Source organism: Gekko japonicus, unplaced genomic scaffold, assembly GCF_001447785.1.
Source record: "Gekko japonicus isolate JY-2015 unplaced genomic scaffold, Gekko_japonicus_V1.1 scaffold369, whole genome shotgun sequence".
NCBI classification, from domain to species: domain Eukaryota; kingdom Metazoa; phylum Chordata; class Lepidosauria; order Squamata; family Gekkonidae; genus Gekko; species Gekko japonicus.
Window position 1 is genome coordinate 235,171 of NW_015160846.1, and position 22,542 is coordinate 257,712.

Consider the following 22,542-nt stretch of genomic DNA (forward strand, 5'->3'; position numbering starts at 1 on the left):
CGTGGTGGAAGTTTGTTGAGAATGACTTGTCGCCAGCGTTGAATGCTTTGGCTTCTTTCCTGTTTATTTTTTGCCTGTTACAGATTGGGGCTCGGTGCCTTCTCACATAAGCCATGTGTTGTGGCCCAGATTCCTCATGGTGTTGCACTTTGAGGATCAAGATTTAAGTATTGGAAGGGCCATCACTTAGAGGAGGAGGGCAGGGAGCTGTTCCTGTTGGGAGCAGAGGAGAGGACTCGCAAGAATGGGTTGAAATTAAGGGCAGGAAGGGACTGGTTGGATCTTAGGGAGATCTTTTTTTACAACAGAGTTGTGCAAGAGTGGGATCAGCTGCCTCGGGACTGACAGTCTTGAAGCATCGGTTGGACAAACCCTTGTCAGGGATGCTCTAGGCTGATCCTGCATTGAGCAGGGGGCTGGACTAGATGGCCTGTGGGGTCCCTTCCAACTCTGTGATTCTTTGATCAAGCGTCACAGCTTTTTGGGATAGCACAAATCTCTGGGCCCAAGCCCTCTGTCAGTATCTGTATTCTTCCAGGTTTACTAATGGCTCTGTGGGCTGGATTATCTTTTATGTTCTTCCCACAAACCTTCTTAGCTCAGGGTGCAGTTTTTAAAACTTTATTTAACTTATTTCTCCGTAATGGAGACCCAAAGCAGCTTATGTTGCTTTCCTCTTCCCTTTTATCAACCCTCTGAGGTAGGCCAAGCCAAAAGAACATGACTAGCCGAAAGTCACCCAGTGAGCTTCTGTGGCACCAGCGGGGATTCGAACCCAGGTCTCCCAATTTGGATTGGGACCATGGCATGCGGGAAAGAAGGGCTCAGACCTTTCCCTTGGGCCTTCCCCCCAGTCTGAAATAGCCCAGGGAGCCACTGTTTGCACTCGTGGAGAAACTGCCGTGGAGCCATGTCCGTGCACAAGCAGCTCCCAGTGGGACAAAATGGCAGTTTACCGGGGCCTTTTCAGGTTTGGAAAATGGTACATGGAGACTAATCTAAGCCTCTTGTCCCTATGTGTTGTCGTCCTCACCCCAAATCCGGCCCTTGTGTGGCTGGGGAGCACGGAGTTCCCAGAATCCACCTGTGATCCAACCCAGGGATGTGTAACCAGGAAAAACACATTTAGTTATGGGTTTCCGTTAGATGGAGAATAAACACAGGTGACTTGCTTTCTGCTTTCTGAGATGGGGACTGGCCTTTGCCAGGGACTTTAGAGGACGTTTATTCTTCCTTTTCCACGTTCTGCTGGTTTGTCTCTGCCTCATTAGTCCTCTCAAAGAAGAAGAGCAACATCAGGGGAAGGCCTCAGTTTCTATGCCCTGTTGTTGGCCCTCCAGAGGAACCAGTTGGCCTCTGTGAGACAGGATGCTGGACTAGAGGGACCCTCACTGGTCTGATCCTGCAGAGCTCTTCTGATGTTCTAGTGAAGGCCTCAGTTTCTATGCCCTGTTGTTGGCCCTCCGGAGCAACTGCCTGGCCACTGTGTGAGACAGGATGCTGGACTAGATGGACCCTCACTGCTCTGATCCAGCTGGGCTCTTCTTACGTTCTTAGCAGGGAAAGGCCTCAGTTTCGATGCCCTGGCGTTGGCCCTCCAGAGGAACTGTTTGGCCTCTGTGTGAGACGGGATGCTGGACTAGATGGATTGCTAGTCTGATCCAGTAGGGCTCTTCTTCGCTTCTTAAGGGCTTCCATGACATCGTACGAGCCTCCCTCAGAATTTAGTAGGCTGGTATCACCGGCCTACTGTTGTGCCTTGTACAAGTCCACACCCATCAGGAGATACATGGCTTTCGCGTCGTCCGTACGGTGTGTGCAGACTGTTCCTTGGAGAGTAGGTATTAATGGAGTTCTTGTAATCTCCTTCCTATGAGATTGCGTGTTTCGCATAAGAGCTGTAACGGGTGCCTGCATTGCTGAGCAGACATAAATAGCTTTGCAACCCGAGAAGCGCCCGCCAGTATACTGTAGTCTAGCGGCTAAGTCGGCTGGTGCGGCAAAAGCTGAAATCCCCAACGATGGGAAAAATGGATTTTGCGGATTGAAGGAGCAGCCCGTGGAATGCTCTTAAACCATATAGAAGAAGGGGTCTTTTCTGCTCGAATAGCACGTTACCAGGTTTGCAGCCCCCAAACTTTACATCATGTTGAGGAAACATCTCGGCTCGGGGCAGTCTACCAACGGCCAACGGCGGCAGCGTATCGAAAGCATATGATCTCCAAATGGCTGGACGACCTTCTAAAGGAAGACTTCCCCAGCCTCGGATGGTGTTAAGACATTTTGCTCCTTATGGGAGGCAGGTCTGATCGTCTTGCGGTGTTCTTGTAGAGGTAAGTGAAGGGAGAGACCCTGTTGCCGATCCATGAAGAGCAGCATGCTAATCAAGCCGTTCAGCCCAAAGCGTGTGTGCAAGAAATACGGCTCCGGAGCTGAATGGCCCTTTCAGCAGCCACACAAAAAGGGGGGTCCTTTTGCCTTTCACGGACACGGCAAAGACAAATCCGACGGGCTTCCTTCGTGTCCTTTCACTATGAAGGGGATGGCTCTTCCCGCAGTAGAGTAGCTAGGAAGTGGCACTTTGCAAAGGCCTTTCCCTCCTGTCTCCTCCCCCTACAAACACTCTCCTAGGCTGGGAAGAGCCTTGTTTATCTGTGGGCTGTGCTAAGATGATCACTGCAGGGGAGCTGCCTGTATTTGCAAGCTTAAATACAGGACGCACATAGAAGTTCAGAGGTGGCAGGCTCTGCAAACCGCTTGCGGTTCTCGCGGCTGCCACGGGGAAACCAGGAAGGGGTTCTGGGTGGGAATTCCTTGAAGGCCTTGTTGGCAGTTGTCCCTGGAGCCCAGGCGAGGCAGATGCTTTGGGCGGCCGGTTTGGAGCAGCGCGACGAGCAGGGGGCAGATCTGAACCGTGGGTGCACGATCCAGGGGAACGGATTTCTTTATCTATCACGCTATTTTTTATTTTGTTTGTAACATTTATTATAGGACTTCCTTTTGGAGCCCACGGCACCTTACAAGGGAAATAAAATACTTAAAACATACACAAAAGTACATAACACCAAAGTTTAAAATTGCAAGGTAGCGTAAACCAATTCCCCCCCCCAAAAAAAAATATTTGTTGAATTTGTATCCCGCCCTCCCTGCCAGGCAGGCTCTGGGCGGCTTACAGAGTATATATAAATATATTGAAACAGCGAGATGCATTAAAACAATAATAAAGTATATAATAAATAATGAGAGCCAGTTTGGTGTAGTGGTTAAGTGCGCGGACTCTAATCTGGGACAACCGGGTTTGATTCCCCACTTCTCCACATGCAGCTTCTGGTGTGACCTTGGGTCAGTCACAAGTTCCCTCAGAGGTGTTCTCTAGAGCAGTCCTGGTGTAGTGGTTGAGTGCACGGACTCTAATCTGGGAGAACTGGGTTTGATTCCCCACTCCTCCACTTGCAGCTGCTGGATGACCTTGGGCAAGCCATAGTTCTGTCAGAGCTGTTCTTGAAAAAGGGCAGTTTCTGTCAAGAGCTCTCTCAGCCCCACCTACCTCCCAGGATGTCTGTTGTGGGGAGGGGAAGGGAAAGGAGTTTGTAAGTCGCTCTGAGACATCTTCGGGTAGTGAAGGGCGGGGTATAAATCCAATCCCTTCTTCTCTTCTTCTTCTTGTAAAACCACAACATGCGCAAGTAGGTGCTAGCAAAGATAGTACTAATAAATGATGGTGGGGTTGCGTCAGCATCTAGGTGATCAAACTACCTCCACAGTCTGAGTTCTTGCCAGGCTATTAGATGTTGAGCTGGTGCTTGATGTTGGGAGGCCAGGGCCTTGATGTTAAAAGGCGGCCCCTAATCAAAGGCCTGGCGAAAGAGCTCCGTTTTACAGGCCCTGCAGAACTGGTAAAGGTCCCGCAGGGCCCTGATGTCGTCCGGGAGCTCGTTCCACCAGTAAGGGGCCACCATAGAAAAGGCCCTGGTCCTCGTCACTGCTAGCCTGGCTTCTTTAGGCCCTGGGAGGGCCAGACGGTTTTGGGACCCCGCTCTTAGTGCTCTCTGGGGGACATGTGGGGTGTCCTAAACAAAATGGTCTTCATCTTCCTTCTGAAGACAGACAAGGAGGAGGCCAGGCGCACCTCTCTTGGGAGTTTGTTCCATAGTCGTTGGGGATTGCCACCGAAAAGGCACTTTCTTGTGTGCCCACAAGGCAAGGCTATTTGATTGATGGGACAGTCCAGAAGGGCCTCCCTTTTTATGTTACGTTATTTATACCTCTGCCTCCTCCCCAGTGGGACCCAAAGCAGCATACATCATTCGCCTCTCCTCCATATTACCTTCACAACAGCCCTGTGAGGTACAGCTAGTAATAATAATTATCGTATGGCATTGTGTGTAGTACAGCCAGGAGATCATAGGATTGTCTGGCAGACTGAAGTTATAGCTCTTTTAGGGTTATGAAGAAGAGAAGATTGGATTTATACCCCGCCCTACACTCGGAGTCTCAGAGCGGCTTACAAACTCCTTTCCCTTCCCCTCCCAACAACAGACACCCTGTGAGGTAGGTGGGGCTGAGAGAGCTCTTTCAAGGACTGCCCTTGAGAGAACAGCTCTGAGAGAACTTGTGACTGACCCAAGGTCACACCAGCAGCTGCATGGAGGAGGAGTGGAGAATCAAACTCAGTTCTCTCAGATTAGAGTCCGCGCACTTAACCACTACACAAAACCACTAAGTGGTGAGCTAGACTTGTTTTTTGGATTGAGATCGCTTTGAGACAGCTGTGACTGACCCAAGGCCACCCAGCTGGCTTCATGTGGAGGAGTGCGGAATCGAACCTGGTTCTCCAGATTAGAGTCTGTTGCTCTTTACCACTATACCACACTGGCTTTCTAGTACAGCTAGTGTTGTATAGTGGTTAGCGTGTCGATCACATAGCCTCAGCCTAACCTACCTCACAGGGTGGTTGTGAGCATAAAATGGAGGAGACAAGGAGAATGCAAGTTGCTTGGGGTCACCGTTGTGGAGAAAGGTGGGGTGAAAAATGAAAAAACGGTAGGTTGAGAGAGTGTGACTGACCCAAGATCACCCAGGAAGCTTCCATGGCATGAGTGGGGATTCGAACCCGGGTCTCCCAGATCTAGTCTGATCCTCTGACCTCTACACCGCACTGGCTGGTGAATTGCCAGTGAAACGCATCAACGCGATCTAGTCTGATCCTCTGACCTCTACACTGCACTGGCTGTCTTTTTGTCATGGGTATTTTGGAACCTGAGCTGGTGAATTGCCAGTGAAATGCATCAACACATGCAAGTGGCTTTGTCCTTTGTCCCACCAAGGTGGTTAACCAACCTGTGTTTGTGCTGAACTTCTTCAGAGTGTGAGTGGTTTATCTGCAGAGGGATTGTCCTGATCCTGTGGCGGAGCAGCCACTTTGCAGGGAGCGTCCTCCGCCCAAGTGGAGTGGGTCGTTGGCTACATCAGTGAGAAGTTAGATCTTGGAGAGAGGAAGTAAACAAGGGGCCATGGCTTAATGGTTAGAGCATCTGCTTGGCGTGTAGAAGGTCCCAGGTTCAATCCCCGGCATCTCCCGTTAAAAGGACCGGGCAGGAAGGGATGGGAAAGACCTCTGGGACCCTGGAGAGCCGCTGCCAATTTGAATAGACAGTACTGACTGTGATGGACCAAGGGGGTCTGATCCAGTATAAGGCAGCTTCATGTAAGCATGGGGATAGGGGTCCCCTTCGTTGGGCATTCCAGAAGCAACTGCAAAAGCCAGATCCCTCGTCATGGCATCCCTCCTTCTCGTTTAATGCATCCGATGGCCAAATGAGCCACATATAAATTTGACCGGATTACGTCAGCGGCCAGGTGCACGGCACAGAAGGCGCACGGTTATGAAACGGCTCCGAGCGGTTGCTCCCGGCTCCCCGGCTCATTTCGGAGAATATAGGAATGCCATTTTTAGTTCAGTGGAAGCTGGATATTCCCAGGGTGGGAGACGGAATCTGCCGGGGGACGGCGGCTGAACTGCTGGCTGGGACCCTGGGTCGGGTTTCTGGGCTGGCCGCGGAAAGGCGGCTGTTTGCAGCGAGACAGAATTAACACAGGCGGCTGGAGGCAGCCCCCCATTAGGAAAGGAGAGGGCGGCGTACCGTGGCCGGCTCTATGTTGGGAAATCCCCTCCCTGGAGATTATTTTGGGGGTAGAACCTGGAGGGTGGGGTTTGGGGAGGGGAGGGACCTCAGCAGGTTATAAGGCCACACAGTCCACCCTCCAAAGCAGCCATTTTCTCCTGGGGGACTGATCTCGGTCATGTGGAGATCAACTGTAATAGCGGAAGATCTCCAGGTGCCGTCTGGAGGTTGGCAATGCTAGGGCAGCAGCAACTTGTGTATTTTGGGTGCCGCTAAGGCCAGTGGTGGCTCAAGTGGTTAGGATGCTGAACTGCAGATCGGAAGGTCGGTAGTTCAGCAGTTCGAGACCCGAGTGCCGCCTGATGGAGTGAGTTCCCGTCTCTGGCCCCAGCTCCTGCCAACCTAGCAGTTCAAAAGCAAGACATTGCAAGTAGATCAATGGGTACTGCTTTGGTGGGAAGGTAACAGCGTTCTGCGCATCTTGGCGTCTAGTCACGCCGGCCACATGACCACGGAGAAGTCTCTGGACAGCGCTGGCTCTTCGGCTTGGAAACGGAGATGAGCATGGCATCCCTAGAGTCAGATTCGACTGGCTTTCGAGCAAGGGAAACCTTTACCTTTACCTAAGGCCAGTATTGTGGCGGCAGGTCTGGTTCAGAGGTCACAATCCCCTGGGAGATTCTTCCGTGCAGACCCCATTGGAATGAAGTCATTTCCATGAGACAATAGATTGTTCCCTAAATGGGTGTGAATGGACGGAACCAGTTAATATTTGTAACAGTTCATTCGTCAGTTTGTATTATTCAAGAGGGCTTTTTTTGCACAGGTAAATAGGACTTTTTTGTGATGAAACGGTTCACAAAGTTGCCTTGGTTAAGGGGATAGGAACTGTTAGCTATGCTGCTGCAATGCCGCCTATTGCTGAGGCTACCGTAGGTGGTTTCTACATCACTTACAGTATCGTGTTTGAAAGCTGATGCTGTGTTTCAGCTCTGTTTGAGATCTCTGTTTGTTCACCGTCCATTGGATGTCCCGTCCTGTGGATTACACTTGATTTGTACTATGTAATCTACCTTGAATTTCAGCTAGAGGATGAATAACCGAAATAGACAAATAGTATCAAGAGAATTAGTTAATGTCAAAAAACTTGGTATTTGCTAAGAAGCACTCACATGTTGACAGTGAATGGGGGTCTCCCTGATGATGCATATGAAGGAAGTCTAAAAGCCAGTGTGGTGTGGCGTCTCACTAGAATTGTTGGCCTCGGGTTCAAAGCAAGCTCATGGGCGTGTCCTTGGCCCAGGTAGTGTACTGTTAGACTTAGCCTAACCTGCTCCCCGTGAGCTCCTTAGAGGAAACGGGGCGGAATCTACATGAGACAGATAAATAAAACTGGGCAAGAACTTTGTTCTAAGGCCAAGAGGGAGGAATGTCGCTTAGCCACAACAGGACACTGGGCATCAAAAGAACCAGAGAGCCGTGGAACAGGAACTCCATGATTCAGAGCTCTGCTGCGATAATCTGTCCTTCTGCAAACTATCGATGTTTTCAGAGATTCCTGGGTGGTGGAGGCCTTTGCAGGGATCGTCATTGTCGTCGTCGTCATCATCAGGTATTGTATGTAGAATAGCTAGGAGATTCTAAGATTGTCTGGCAGCCAGAAGTTCTAGCTCTTTAAGAGCTATGCACCACTAGGTGGGGAGGTAGTCTTGTTTTTCCTAAGGCCAGAGATGTTTCAGAGGATGGTTTTGCCATCGCCTGTCTCTGCGTGATGATCCTGGTTTTCCTTGGTGGTCTCGCATCCAAATATTGACAAGGGCTGACCCTGCTTAGCTTCCGAGATCTGATGGGATTGGGCTAGCCAGGGCCATCCAGGGCAGGGTTGGTGCTCTGTCCAGAGACTCTGTTTTTCCCGTTACACGAGCAAGTCTCCACCCACCTTATATGAGATCTTTGCAGTGTGGTGAAGGTATGTTAACATACCACTGCCAGGTAAATTTAAGGACCCAGCCCTTCTTTCTCTTAACAGTGGCTTGCCTGATAGGGTGGCTGAAGAGATCCCTGCCTTTAATTCATTTATTTATTCACATTATTTATAGCCCGCCTTTCTCACAAGGACTCAAGGTGGATTACGCAGAGCAAGTCAACACCATCAACAGAAGGGTGGGGTATAAACCCAACCTCTTCTTCTTCTTCTTCTTCCAGTGGCCTGCAGCATTTGGCAAGCTTCAGATTATCTGGCAATTGTATGTGATGATAACATAATATTTATTTGTATTTATATCCCACCCGTCCCATGAACAGGCTCAGGGTGGGTAACATCATTTATAATAAATACACTCAAAATATAACATATAAAACACAATACAATATAAAACACTGAAGCTGGCAGTTACATCTCAAAAGCAAAAATGCAGCTGGCTATAATGGGTTCTGGCCTGTTGATAGAGATGGAATAGTGGCCAGTTATCAGTGGGTAGATGACAGCAGCCTCAGGGAGGCCACGTATGGGTGCCCGCTGCCTCAGCCAAAGGCGTGGCGGAACAGCTCCGTCTTGCAGGCCCTGCGGAATTGAAGACCATCCTGCTGGGCCCTGATCTCAAAAGGGAGCGTCAGCATCAACTCTGCTGCATTTCTTGTTGGTTCCGGACTTCTACGATCCTAACCCTATTGCACTGTTTACTGAATGTTCCATTCACTACTCAAGGGAGTCCCAGAGCGGCTTACCATCTCCTTTCCCTCCCCCTCCCCACAGCAGACACCCTGTGAGGTAGGCGGGGCTGAGAGAGCTCTTTTGAGAACTGCTCCTGAGAGAACAGCTCTGAAAGAACTTGTGACCGACCCAAGGTCACACCAGCAGCTGCATGTGGAGGAGGAGTGGGGAATCAAACCCGGTTCTCCCAGATTAGAGTCTGTGCTCCTAACCACTACACCAAACTGGACAGAGACGGAGGAGGAGGAGAGGAGATTGGATTTATACCCCACCCTTCACTACCCAGAGGAGTCTCAGAGCAGCTTACAAACTCCATTCCCTTCCCCTCCCCACAACAGACACCCTCTTTTTCAAGGACAGCTCTGACAGAACTATGGCTTGCCCAAGGTCATCCAGCAGCTGCAAGTGGAGGAGTGGGGAATCCAACCCGGTTCTCCCAGATTAGAGTTTGCACACTTCACCCCTACATCAAACTGGCTCTAACTCACTACACCATACTGGACTCGAGTCTAACCATTTAGCTCAGGCACTCTGTGGTACACATTAGGATCACGATTTATTTCAAATGTTTATATCCCGCCTTTGCTCGTGGTCCAAGGCGGCTTGCAATAAGTGTTAAAAACATTTTCAGCTAAAAGCGACATAAGATAGCAAATCCCAAATTCCCCCCCCCCTTAAAAGATGTCTGCCAATTCACACACCCTTGAAAGGCCTGGCAAAGAAGAAGAAGAAGATTGGATTTATACCCCGTGGCCCTTCACTACCCAAAGGTGTCTCAGAGTGCCTTACAATCTCCTTTCCCTTCCCCTCCCCACAACAGACACCCTATGAGGTAGGTGGGGCTGAGAGAGCTCTGATAGAAACTGCCCTTTTTCAAGGACAGCTCTTATCAGAACTGTGGCTTGCCCAAGGTCATCCAGCAGCTGCAAGTGGAGGAGGAGTGGGAAATCAAACCCGGTTCTCCCAGACTGGAGTCCGCGCACTTAACCACGACACCAAACTGGCTCCCAGGTGCGGGTGCAGCGCTGAATCCAAAGGGTATTTGACAGTGCTGTCTACAGAGAGGCTTGAACAAATACTCGTACAGCTCACTATTGCAGTGAGTGAAACACAGTTGCCCGATTTTTCTCAGCTTTTCAAATCCTCCCCTCTCGAAGTCTGTCCTTTTGCAATCTGGGCCTTTTGGTTAAGTGTGTAGCGGCTGGGAATCCCGCCTTTGGCTACTAAATTAACAGCTCCGCAGGGCCGTTGAAGTTGTCCCTGGGGACTCAACATTGTTTGTTAGCGTGTAAATATGGCCTGCAAGAAGACTGACTCATGCAAGGCCCCGTTTGGCAGGAGAGGTCGCTGGCTCTGAGCGGCACCATCTTGATCGCCTGCTCAGTGGACTGAATCGGGCCACCCTGTAATGGCAGCTGGCTCCTTTCCGGCGAGCTAGCGAGAAAGCACAAAACAAAAGCCCAAATTAACAAGCAACTGTATTGTGTACAGTTTAGATTTGCGTCCCTCAAAAAGAAATGTCAACACACAATTTTGTCCAATGCTGAAAAGCCCGAAAAGGGGACATGGAGGTATGAAGGAGAGAACGGTATACAAGACGACCAAAAGCAGTAAACGGAAGGTATGGGTAGGAGATTGGGCTGTTGACAGTAACAGGGCTTTCAGGCTAGGTAAAGGTTTCCTTTGCTCGAAAGCCAGTCGAATCCGACTCTAGCGGGCGGCACTCATTTCTGTTTCCAAGCTGAAGAGCCAGCACGGTCCAAAGACATTTCCGCAGTCATGTGGCCGGCATGGTTAAAAATGCAGAAGTGCATGGAATGCTGTTACCTTCCCGCTGAAGCGGTACTTATTTATCTACTTGCGATGTCTTGCTTTTGAACTGCTGGGTTGGCAGGAGCTGGGGCCAGAGACGGGAGCTCACTGCGTCGCACGGCACTCGGGTCTCGAACTGCCGAGCTACCCACCTTTCGGTCTGCAACTCAGCGTCTTAACCACTTGAGCTAGGTAGAGGTCAAGTTTTGGGATGCTCCCACCCATTTACACACAAAAAACCCCAGAAAAACACCCAACATGCACAAAACACGTTCAGCTTCATCCCGAAATGGTAGTGTTATCCTAGATAAAACTGCTCTGTACTGCTGTCCAAATGGCTTGTGAAATATTATTGCCCAGTGACAGGGTATCCAATAGGGACTTCAGCTCCTCAGTCTTAGCTGATAGGTGACGGAGCTATACCTAGGGTTGCCAGTCTCTAGGTGGTGGCTGGAGATCTCCTGGGATTACAACTGATCTCCAGGTGACAGAGATCAGTTTGTCTGACGAAAATGGCCACTCTGGAGGGTGGACTCTCTGGCGGCATTACACCCCATTGAAGCCCCACCCCTCCCCAAACCCCGCCCTCCTCAGGCTCCACCTCCCAAAGTCTCGAGGTATTTCCCAGGCCTAGCTGTACCCATTTTATCCAGGATCTCTGCCTTACTATTTTTGTACGTTGTCTGTTTTTCATCACTTATATTCCCAATTTGTTTACTTCTTCAACATTATATCTCAGCTTTACACAAAAACCAGGAAAACGTATTTAATGGTAATGTTTCTCTCTGGTTTTGTTAGCACATTTGGGAAGCAAAGACAACTGCAGTTTTGTCCTGAGTGGAAGGGTACCACCTGAATTTAGGAAATCTGGTAACTTCCATACTTTGAAATCAAGCGAACGGGTGACGAACGAGTCCATCATTGCAGCATATTACTTCGTAACAAGTGGCAACAAAGCCCCAAACAATTGCATTTGGTAAAAGGTAAAGGTAAAGGTTCCCTTGCTTGAAAGCCAGTCGAATCCGACTCTAGGATTGCGGTGCTCATCTCCGTTTCAAAGCCGAAGAGCCAGCGCTGTCCGAAGACGTTTCCGTGGTCATGTGGCCGGCATGACTAAACACCAAGACGCATGGAATGCTGTTACCTTCCCACTGAAGTGGTACCTGTTTATCTACTTGCAATTTCTTGCTTTCGAACTGCTAGGTTGGCAGGAGCTGGAACTAGAGATGGGAGCTCACTCCGTCATGCGGCACACCCGGGTCTCGAACTGCTGAACTACTGACCTTCCACAGTCTGCAGTTCAGCGTCTTAACCACTTGAGCCACCGCAGCTCCTTTTGCATCCCCAAAAAGTACAGGAGCAACACATTTAAGCAGCACAGAATCTGGACCGTTACCTCTGGTCATGGTTCCCAAAATCATTTGTGCAAAAGTTAATTGAAGGCCGGTGATTCCCTCCCCCTCTTCCTCACATTCCTGATGAGTTTGGCTTCCAGAACAAAGAGCTCGCAACACAGTAGGTTTCAATAGTTATCAGAGGGAACTGCTGAGATGAATGTTAAGTGTTTGAGGGCTGGTTCACGTGGAGATGGCAGGGAGCCAGCTGCCTCCGGAGTGTGAAGGGCCTCCGTCGGGGTGAGGATCTCGGGGAAATGCCAGTTGCGCAAGCCAACTCTGTGCATGCAGCGCCCCCGTTTCGACCGTCATAGTGGTCCTTTTCTGGTGAGCTGTGGTGATTTGTCATTGGTGGCAACTGCATCATTGTGTGTGTGGGTGTCCCCCGCCGTTTGAACCCTAACCCTAACCCTGTGTGTGGTAGAGGAAATGGTGTTTCTATGCGCAACCCTGTGGAAACTGCCTTCCCCAGTCTGTAGCACATCTGCTTGTCTAATATGAGGGACTTTGTCGTAATGCCTCTGAATTCCAGTCCGGCTCAGCAGCCTTTGGTTGGGCATCCAGAGCTTTTGCCTGTTTGGAGAGAGAGAAATCGTGAAGATTCTCTCTTTCATTGTTTTGAAATTGTTATTATACAAGAGTTTGGAGTGCTGGAAGCCTTTAGTTGGGAATTGCTCTTTTTAAAGCACTCAGAGAAGGAGCCACCATCAAGAGTTTTGACATGAGCACAAAGTATAGTGGAGTCTTACAGCTATCAGATGGAGCGAGCCGTGGGGATTGGGACTGCTTAGGTGTGGCCAGACACCACCTTACATTTGTAGTTGAGCTTAGAAGGAACTGGTAGCTTGAACTGTGCATCAGAATGGTTTCCAGTACCAGTTTCCAGTTCTGTGTAGGGGTTAAGAGTGCAGACTCTAATCTGGGAGAACTGAGTTTGATTCCCCACTCCTCCACAGGCAGCTGCCGGTGTGACCTTGGGACAGTCACAAGTTCTCTCAGAGCTGTTCTCTCAAGAGCAGCAGTCCTCGAAAAAGCTTTCTCAGCCCCACCTACCTCACAGGGTGTCTGTTGTGGGGAGGGGAAGGGAAAGGAGGTTGTAAGCTGCTCTGACACTCCCGAGTGAAGGGCGGGGTATAAATCCAATCTTCTTCTTCCTCTTCTTCTTCCACCTGTTCCCAGTTGGCTTGAGCTCAGGATATCTGATTGCCCCGAACAGCTGGGTATTGTCCAAATGTGGCATCCAGGCATTCTTGGCAATATTGCCAGAGAAACAGGGATGCTTCCTCTGTGCAGTGGCTAGTCCAGGTGACAGGAATCATAGAATGTTAGAGTGGGAAGGGACCTTGCAGGTCATCTAGTCCAACCCCCTGCACTCTGCAGGAGCATCGCCGAAAGATAGCCTTACATACCTAGAACATACCCGAAATATGGTCGTCCAGCCTCCGCTTGAAAACATCCAGCGAAGGAGCATCTACCACTTCCCAAGGCAGACTGTTCCACTGCTCAACCACTCTTACAGTAACAACTCCCTTGTAATTTCCACCCATTAGATCTAGTCTTGCAATCCGGAGCAAGAGAGAATAGATCTGCTCCATCTTCTACATGACAGCCCTTCAAATACTTGAAGACGGCAATCATGTCCCCTCTAAGCTTTCTCTTTCCCAGGCTAAACATACCCAACTCTTTCAGTCTTTCCTCATAAGACTTGGATTCCAACCCTCTCACCATCCTGGTTGCCCTCTTCTGGACACACTCAAGCTTGTCAATATCCTTCCTCAAATGTGATGCCCAAAACTGGACACCGTACTCCAGGTGAGGCCTGACCATAGCAGAATGCAGCAGAGTGACCACCTCCCATGATCTGGATACAATGCTCCTGTTAATGCATCCTAAGTTTGCATTAGCTTTCTTCACAGCCACATCGCACTGCAGGCTCATGTTTAGCTTGTGATCAACCAGAACACCTAGACCCCTTTCACATGTGCTGCTGTCAAGCCAAGTCCCTCCCATTCTGTATCTGTGCCTTTGATTTTTTGTACCTAAGTGTATGTCAGGAACCCCTGCCTACGAACGACGAAGCCATCCCGGGTCGGAGGGAAGAGGGCGATACCATAACCTGGGGAATAGGACCAGCAAGAACCATCAGCAGGACCCCATGGAAAAAGCAAGCAGAGGGAGAGGAGGCCAAGCAACAAGAAGAGGAAACCACCAGACAGGACCAACTAGAGAAGACGCTAGGAGACAACAAGGGAGAGCCTTGTGGCTTTAAGTGGGAGGGGTGGAATTACAAAGGAATAAAGATGTCCGAAATCTCATCCAGTGAGGAAGCGGTTAGCATGAACGCAAAGACCTAATCAGCTGTGCGGAAACACTGATAGGGAGCTTTCATGCTGATAAAAGGCGTCACCATGTGGAAGATCGGGCTTCCGAGTGACTAGCCGAGTTCTGAGGAGAGAGAACGGACAGCTGTTTCCTGATTTCACCGCTTCCACTCTAAGTTCTACGACCGACCGTAAGAACGACGAATGTGACAGTGTAGGACTTTGCGCTTCTCTCTATTAAATGGTTGCTGAAGCCAGTGTGAGTCCAGGTAGAAGCAGGATTTCACCCCAGGAGCGTATGGCTTTAATTACGTTCCGCTCCCTTCCTGAAAGTTGGGTTTCCAGAGCCATTGCTCCAGGAGAAGTGCGCTGCAGCATGTTTGGGAAATTGCATTTGTCTCCTAGGCACGCCGAGGATGGTGTGCATGTGTGTTGCGTGTGTGTTGATTGGTGGTGAAGGCTCTGACACCCGTCCAAGCTGTACACTTTTTGCTTATGGCGAGAATGTAATTATCTCTGCTTGTGTCAAGCTCTGCCAGGAGAGTCAGCACTCCAAACTTCTCATGCAATTTCTCCTTTTGGCAGCTCAGTTGGAGAAGAAAGGCACCCCTTTTATTCAATTTGATTTAAATCCGTTACTCCCAGGCTATCGCGGAAGACAACAGCAGAGCGCAGTGGAAAGGGAGCTTCGTGAACACCGGTCCTTCTTGGGTCCAAAACAGGCCCTTCGCAGTTTGGACGGTCTGGTTTGTTTGGCAGCGGCTGCTGAGTTCTCGATTTTAAAAGTAGTGATGGAGGGGTTTTTTGGCCATGGTGAATACAGTATCCCATGATGCTTTGAAAGTAGTTCATGTATGGCGGGAGAATGAGGCGGTAGAATAGACTGCGGACTGAGGATGGAAGTTCATGGCATGCGCCCTTAAAAGGCAGGAAGACTTCCAGAGTATCAGCTTTTGAGAATCGAAGCTTCCTTCGTCCGATATAAAGAGCCAGATTTGAGTCCATTAGCACCTTAGGGACCAACAAGAATGTCAGGGTATAAGCTCTCGAGAAGTCAAAGCTCCCTTTGTGACTCTCGAAAACTTACTTCCCCACAAACAGGAAACCAACTAGGGTTCCTGGTCCCCCAGTGGGGGATACCCCATTATGGAGGGGCTCCATACCAATGCCAGCTAGCTGGCCGGTGGGGGAGGCCCTGTCCACAGACGCATGTCCCCCCACCCAACTTCCAGGTAAATTGGAAGTGCCTCTCCAACAAGATGACGTCACTTCCGGTTGACACCATCATGTCAGGGACACTGGGGGGGGGCGAATACTCTGCTTTTTGGGCACAACTGCATGGTTTTGAGGTCAAATCTATCAGAATTTTGCCCAGAAAGCAGAGTGTTGCCCCCAGTGTACCCAACGTGATGACATCATTTCCGGGTGTTGTCATAATGGTGGGGGTGGCACTTCCAGTTTGACCGGAAGTAGCTCTGCGCCACTTCCGGTGTCCCGGGAGCCCCCTGCCGGCCAGGCGAGTACAACCACCAGCAACCCTAAAACCAACAGAACAAGCAAATAGAGGGGACAAGATTTTTCTCCCTGGCGCAATAGTTTTCTGCTGGTATGGATGTCCCCAAATGTCATCTTCCACCTTCTGTCCTAATAATGTGGTCCATTTGATCACTTCGGTCCCCAGCATGTATGAGCCCGGCCTCAGAGCTGCTGTCTGTGATGCTTAATATTCCCACCTGTTTGTTTTCCCAGGCTTACAAAAATGTTTCCGGCTGTATAAAAAGACCTTTGTGTGTCCTAAGCAGTGCACCCGGTCCCTGATCCTTAGAATATGTCATTTACGCGAAGCTGGGGTTGTTAAATGTGAACTGCAGGAGCAGCCAGTTTTCTGCCCCCTTCCTATCGATCCTCCGTGATCGCTGCCGGGCATGAGCTAAAAGGCAGGCCCTTGCGATTGCTCATGTTTACGGCCACCTTGCGACGCATCTCCTTGACGGGAGGGCCTCTTTTATAGACAGGAATTCTAAATGGACTCCTCTTGATCAATTTCGAGGAGGAAGGGCCGTTTTCTGGCTTACTGGAAGCGGCAAGCTCTCCCAGGATAAGCGGTCGTGCAATTCATGCGCCTGCCCCTTTGTGTTCTCCTTAGTGAGCACTGGACACACGCTGCCTTCTTTGGTTTCTTTTTCACAATTTGAAGAGACATTGCGGGGCTCCAAGTGGGCAGTCCGGCTGGCGCTTCCTCTGACTGTCCTGGTGAACAGTGGGCGACATGAATTTCCAATCGCTGGGAAATGCCAGTGCGCTCTTACTTGACAGTCTTTTTGCTTTTGTGGGGCTTGCCTCCGGGGGCTTCTAGGTGGCTCTTACCTGCCCGTCTCCCGCTCCGAGAGTGCCGTAGATGGCTTTAAAAGGCAGGTTAGAGGGCCTGACGTGGATGGCCCAGGCCAGCCCAATCTTGTCAGATCTCGGAAGCTAAGCAGGGTCGGCCCTGGCAAGTACTTGGATGGGAGACCTCCAAGGAATACCAGAGGCGGGAGGTGGGGGCAGGCTTTATTCTGGGCGTGGAGCAGGGGTCACTGGGGGTGTGGGGGGCATTTGTGAATTTCCTGCATTGTGCAGTGGGTTGGACTAGGTGATCCTGGAGGTCCCTTTCAGTTCTATGATTCTACCTCTCTGAATATTCTCCAGGCCCCCGGTAAGGGTCAGTCACCAGAGGTCTCCATGACTTCCAGGTGCACACATACTCACATGCGCGTGTGTGCACACATGCACACACACACACATATATGAAAAATGCAAATTACCCCCCCCCCATTCATACAGGATAGGCGCGGCCAGCCTCTAGCTCAGGGGTGTCGAACTCATTTGTTATGAGGGCCGGATCTGACATAAATGAGACCTTGTTGGGCCGGGCCACGTGTGTCATAAAATGTAATGCCAGGTAGCGGAGAGATAAACTTTATAAAGGACACACAAACGCAAAGGGTTTGGTGTTTTTTTACTTAAAATAAAAACATGCTTAAAACATCAACACTCTTGCAATATTTTGTTTATTCAACAGCGTCTGGTAACTGGTACCTCTTGCTCTGAATTATTGCATCAAAATGTCTCTGCTGTTGCAATCCTGAGTCTGTTGTTCAGGTGTGTATCTGTAAGCTGCAAACCTACGATGACGCAGCAGCAGCGGCAGCAGAACTGGAAGAAGAAGCAGAAGACAGCCAGTTCCACTGCGGGGCTGAGAGAAGCCCTCCGGGGGCCTGATCCGGTCCCTGGGCCACATGTTTGACACCCCTGTTCTAGCTAGTGTCTGGAGATCTGGGATTACAACTGATCTCCAGGCGACAGAGATCCGGTCACCATGTATCACGTGACCTTTGAATGTTGTAACTACTTTTCCGAGCCTAGAAATTTTTTAACTCGTCCTTTGCTCCAAAATATAGATCATATGGAGACATCACCTCTTTTCTTAGAAGGTGAAAGCAGGCCTGTCATTCTTTTAGTTATGGAAGTTTATGCATCTGTGATAGATTTTGACATCCATTCAAACTGGGGTCTAGCTTTTTCTATATTTTAGTAATCTGTTTAGAACACATGAGCTAAGATGCAGGATGAGGTAGACTACTGAAGAGATCCATCTACCTGGAGAAAGCGGTCGCTTTGGTAAGGTCATTATACCCCACTGAAATCCCTCCTCTCTCCAAACCCCACCCTTCTCAGTCGAAATCTCTAGGTATTTCTCAACCCAGAGTTGGTAACACTAGATAGGTCTCTCAGTGGCAAATAGCCCTGGTGACTAAAGGAAACCTCCACATTCAGAGGCATGTGTCAGCCTCTGAATCCCAGAGCCAGGAAGCAACATCAGGGGAAGGCCTCAGCCTCTGTGCCTTGTTGCTGGACCTCCAGAGGAGCTGGCTGGCCACTGTGTGAGACAGGATGCTGGACTAGATGGATCTTCACTGGTCTGATCCAGCTGGACTCTTATGTTCTTACAAGGGACTTCCACATTTCATAGACCATAAAGCTCTGACTCCCAGTCCCAGGAGGCAACATCAGGGGAAGGCCTCAGCCTCTGTGCCTTGTTGCTGGACCTCCAGAGGAGCTGGCTGGCCACTGTGTGAGACAGGATGCTGGACTAGATGGATCTTCACTGGTCTGATCCAGCTGGACTCTTATGTTCTTACAAGGGACTTCCACATTTCATAGACCATAAAGCTCTGACTCCCAGTCCCAGGAGGCAACATCAGGGGAAGGCCTCAGCCTCTGTGCCTTGTTGCTGGACCTCCAGAGGAGCTGGCTGGCCACTGTGTGAGACAGGATGCTGGACTAGATGGATCTTCACTGGTCTGATCCAGCTGGACTCTTATGTTCTTACAAGGGACTTCCACATTTCATAGACCATAAAGCTCTGACTCCCAGTCCCAGGAGGCAACATCAGGGGAAGACCTCAGCCTCTGTGCCTTGTTGCTGGACCTCCAGAGGAACTGGTTGGCCACCATGTGAGACAGGATGCTTGGGATAAGAGGCGTGTACCATCTTCTGTGTTGGATGTGTCAAAAGGGGAGAGAGCAGCTATTCCAATATGTGGTGGGCCTGCCTGGTGGCCAAAACATTCGGGAACAAGCAGAGTTCGAGAACTGAAAGGTTTGCTAGGTTGAAGTTTCCTTTGGAGCCGCCAATACTTCCTTTACCTTAAACAGTGGAGAAGTTTAATGATCAGGAACAAATCTCTGATCAGATTTCTGCTAGCACCATAAGGCGCACAAAACACTGAATGGGAAAATAAGTAGCAGAAATATGCTGTCCTGTCAAAACTGACTGATTTCATTGGGGCGAAAGAATGAAGCCAGTGATGTAATGTCTTCATTTGGGGTTTTGGATTTCTTTGATTAATTGCAGACAAAATAAAGGCACTGTACTCCTGCGACTGTGATTCACGGGCTTAATTTATTGTAACAAATTTATTGTTGCTTATACCGTCGTGTACAGTGTTTTGCGTAAACCCCCCCCCCATTTTAATGCAGCAGCAAATATGAAAATCAAATTACAAGCAAGCATTTAGGCGTAAATTATTCAAAGTTGGAAGCAAAAAACACAAAGGCAGCTAAGACGTTTTCTGATGGGGGAAGGTTAGTGTGGTGGCTGAGTGGTTTAATGCAATCATTTGACTGTAAAGATGCTTTAATGGCAAGCAATGCTTCCTCTAAGCTGTGGAGTCTGTTGTGCAAAAATTTTACTTCGTGAGCTACTGGCATTAAAGTTGTGAGCGAGCGATTTGGCTGCTGCATATATTAGTTTGCTCTGGAGCCAGCCTTCCTGAGCTGAGACAAAAATGTGTGAGCCGGAGGCTAAAAAACTGTGAGCTAGCTCACACTAACTCAGCTCAGAGGGAACACTGATTTTTTTTTTAATTGTAACAGTTCAAAGTTTATTTAGAATATTTGTTAACAATATAACAGCGATAGAGAAGAGAAGGCTGAGAAAAAATCTTAACTATAACATTTAACGGTTCTTAACATACAACAGTCTTAAAAGATAAATTATAAGAAACAAATCCTTCTTGTAAAATGTCTTAACAATTCGTTAAAGTCAATATAATTTCACACTTTAAAAATTACAAAAAATAAAAAATATACAAATATTTTGTAATTAGGAACCATATAAGATTAGTTGGTTTTTTGCTTTAGAAATTGTTTCCCAATTAAATTTATCAATTGTAATCGAGGGAACACTGATGGCGAGTATTTTTCTGCAAGAGCCACAGCTTGCAAATCACCATTGTCCCATACTTCCTGTGCTGGTGAAGGGAGGAAGTGTCTTCAAGTCACAGTTGATTTATGGTGACCCTGTAGGGTTTTCTAGGCAAGAGGCGTTCAGAGGTGGTTTGCCATATGCCATCTGCATAGCAACCCTGGACTTCCTTGGTGGTCTCCCATCCAAGTGCTGACCATGACTGACCCTGCTTAGCTTCTGAGATCTGATGAGATCAGGCTTGCCTGGGCCTTCCAACTCAAGGGATAAAGAAGGTGTCCCTCTGTGTTCATGCTGGAGGCTTACAGCAGAGCGATGCTCCCTCTAAGCTGTGGATTCTTGTGAGCAAAAATGCTACTTTCTGAGCTACTGGCATTAAAATTGTGAGTGAGCAATTTGCTCTGGAGCCATCCTTCCTGAGCCAAGACAAAAATGTGTGAGCTGGAGGCTAAAAAACTGAACTAGCTCACACTAACTCAGCTTAGAGGGAACACTGCAGCAGAGTACCTGCTTCTTTTTCAAGGATCAGATGTTAATTTCTCTCTGTGTTCATAGAGGACAGTGTGACCATTTGAGGTGGCCGGGTTTCAAGGTCATTGTCCTCAGCCCCCTAAAACTTACCCTCCTCTACTGTGTCGGATTTCTCAGTGAATCCATTTGAATTCCTGCTTCTCTCAGCTTTCCAGTGCCAACTTCCTGCTAGCTAAGCGAAGCAAAAATGTTTCTCTGGGCTTTCAACTTCGCTTCCTTCTTGACTTTGCTCTTAATTGTTCTGGTTGACTCAGAGTCTCTGGGGTCACTCGAGATGCCACTTGGTTTCCACGGGCAGCTGTCACTCCCTGCTTAGACGTCACCTTTTCGCTCAAGGCTGTCTCAGAACTTTCCAGTTGTGGGTCATGCTGGAGAACTAGAAGCTGGTGGATCCCCCCGGACACAAAACTCCACTGCTTGAGGCCGAATTTTGCAAATTAAAAATAAATAAATAAACCCCCCATGTTCCCTCTGCAACAGACACAGATGATTTGTACAGAGATGGTGAGACAGAAGACCAAAAGAACATAAGAGAAGCCAATGTTGGATCAGGCCAGTGGCCCATCCAGTCCAACACTCTGTGTCACACAGGGGCCAAAAATACCAGGGGCCCTCAGGAGGTCCAGCAGTGGGGCCAGGACACTAGAAGCCCTCCCACTGTTGCCCCCCCCCCCAAGCACCAATGAATACAGAGCATCACTTGCCCCTGACCGAGAGTTCCTATCTATAAATTTGGCTCTGCTGATGTTGGTGAGAACTTCCGGTCGTCTTGAAGAGGGTAGATTCATTTGTACCCAGAGACTCTGGTGCATTGTAGTGGCAAGCGACAACCTTGGCCATCTGGGTTCAGGCCCCATTCTGCCACGAAACTCTGCTTTCCCTATTTTCATATGAAATATACGGGACTCATCAATTTCGTGAAAGAGTAAGACGAACGCCTAAAATCTCATAAGAACATAAGAGAAGCCAATGTTGGATCAGGCCAATGGCCCATCTAGTCCAACACTCTGGGTCACACAGTGGCCAAAAATACCAGGTGCCATCAGGAGGTCCATCAGTGGGGCCAGGACATTAGAAGCCCTCCCACTTTAGCCCCCCCCCCAAGCACCAAGAATACAGTGCATCACCTGCCCCAACCTGTGAGTCCCTATCTATACCTTGTGGCTAATAGCCACTGATGGACCTCTGCTCCATATGTTTATCCAGTTCCCTCTTGAAGCTGAATCCTCCCTGGTTCTCACCACCCTGAACAACTTTGTGTCATCCGCAAATTTAGCCACTTCATTGCTTACTCCCAACTCCAAATCTCCTGGGATGTCAGACTGCTTTGTCACTATTAATAATGGCCTGAAACCAACCCGCCAGTTTAACTAAACAAGAGCCTTCTTTTGGAGCTCTGTGCCCCGACATGGTGGGTGGGAAATTTAAATCCAGCGTCCACCATTTAGAATGCATCAGTGCAACCAAGTTCAGCATTTAAATCCCCAGCCAAAAATAAAGGAATGCTGGGAAAGAAGAAGTAGGAACCTTTAATGTAGGCGTCTGTGCCTACCGCCCTCAGTTGGCAAAACCTCAGCAAGGCTGTTAAGGATCAGATGTTTTGGAGGACATTAATCCATAGGGTCACCATAAATTGGACGCAGCTCGACAGCGATTCACGCACACGCACACTTAAACCTTTCCATTTTATGTTGGGTACGCAGGGCAGTTTTAGACAAATCATAAACATAAGGGAGAAAAATGGGGGGAGGGAACAATACGCAGAAAGTTAGCAGGAAAAGAGCCATGAAGTTACAGTATCGGTAGACTCAATTTAAGCCAAATAAATCAGCCATCGCAAGCCAGAACTCCAGTTCAACTCCCTAGTTCCCCAAAGTTGTTTTAAAAGCACCGCTCTT

At 49.1% G+C, this 22,542-nt stretch overlaps 1 protein-coding gene across 1 annotated transcript in view; it reads left to right on the top strand.

The window, feature by feature from the left end:
• The first annotated feature begins 1,974 nt into the window (after nt 1-1,974).
• The window catches only part of TLN2 (talin 2), a 156,066-nt gene continuing 135,498 nt past the window's right edge, over nt 1,975-22,542 (top strand). The window contains exon 1 of the mRNA XM_015420227.1: nt 1,975-2,333. The gene's annotated coding sequence lies outside the window, so the exon portion shown is untranslated. The remainder of the gene's footprint in view (nt 2,334-22,542) is intronic.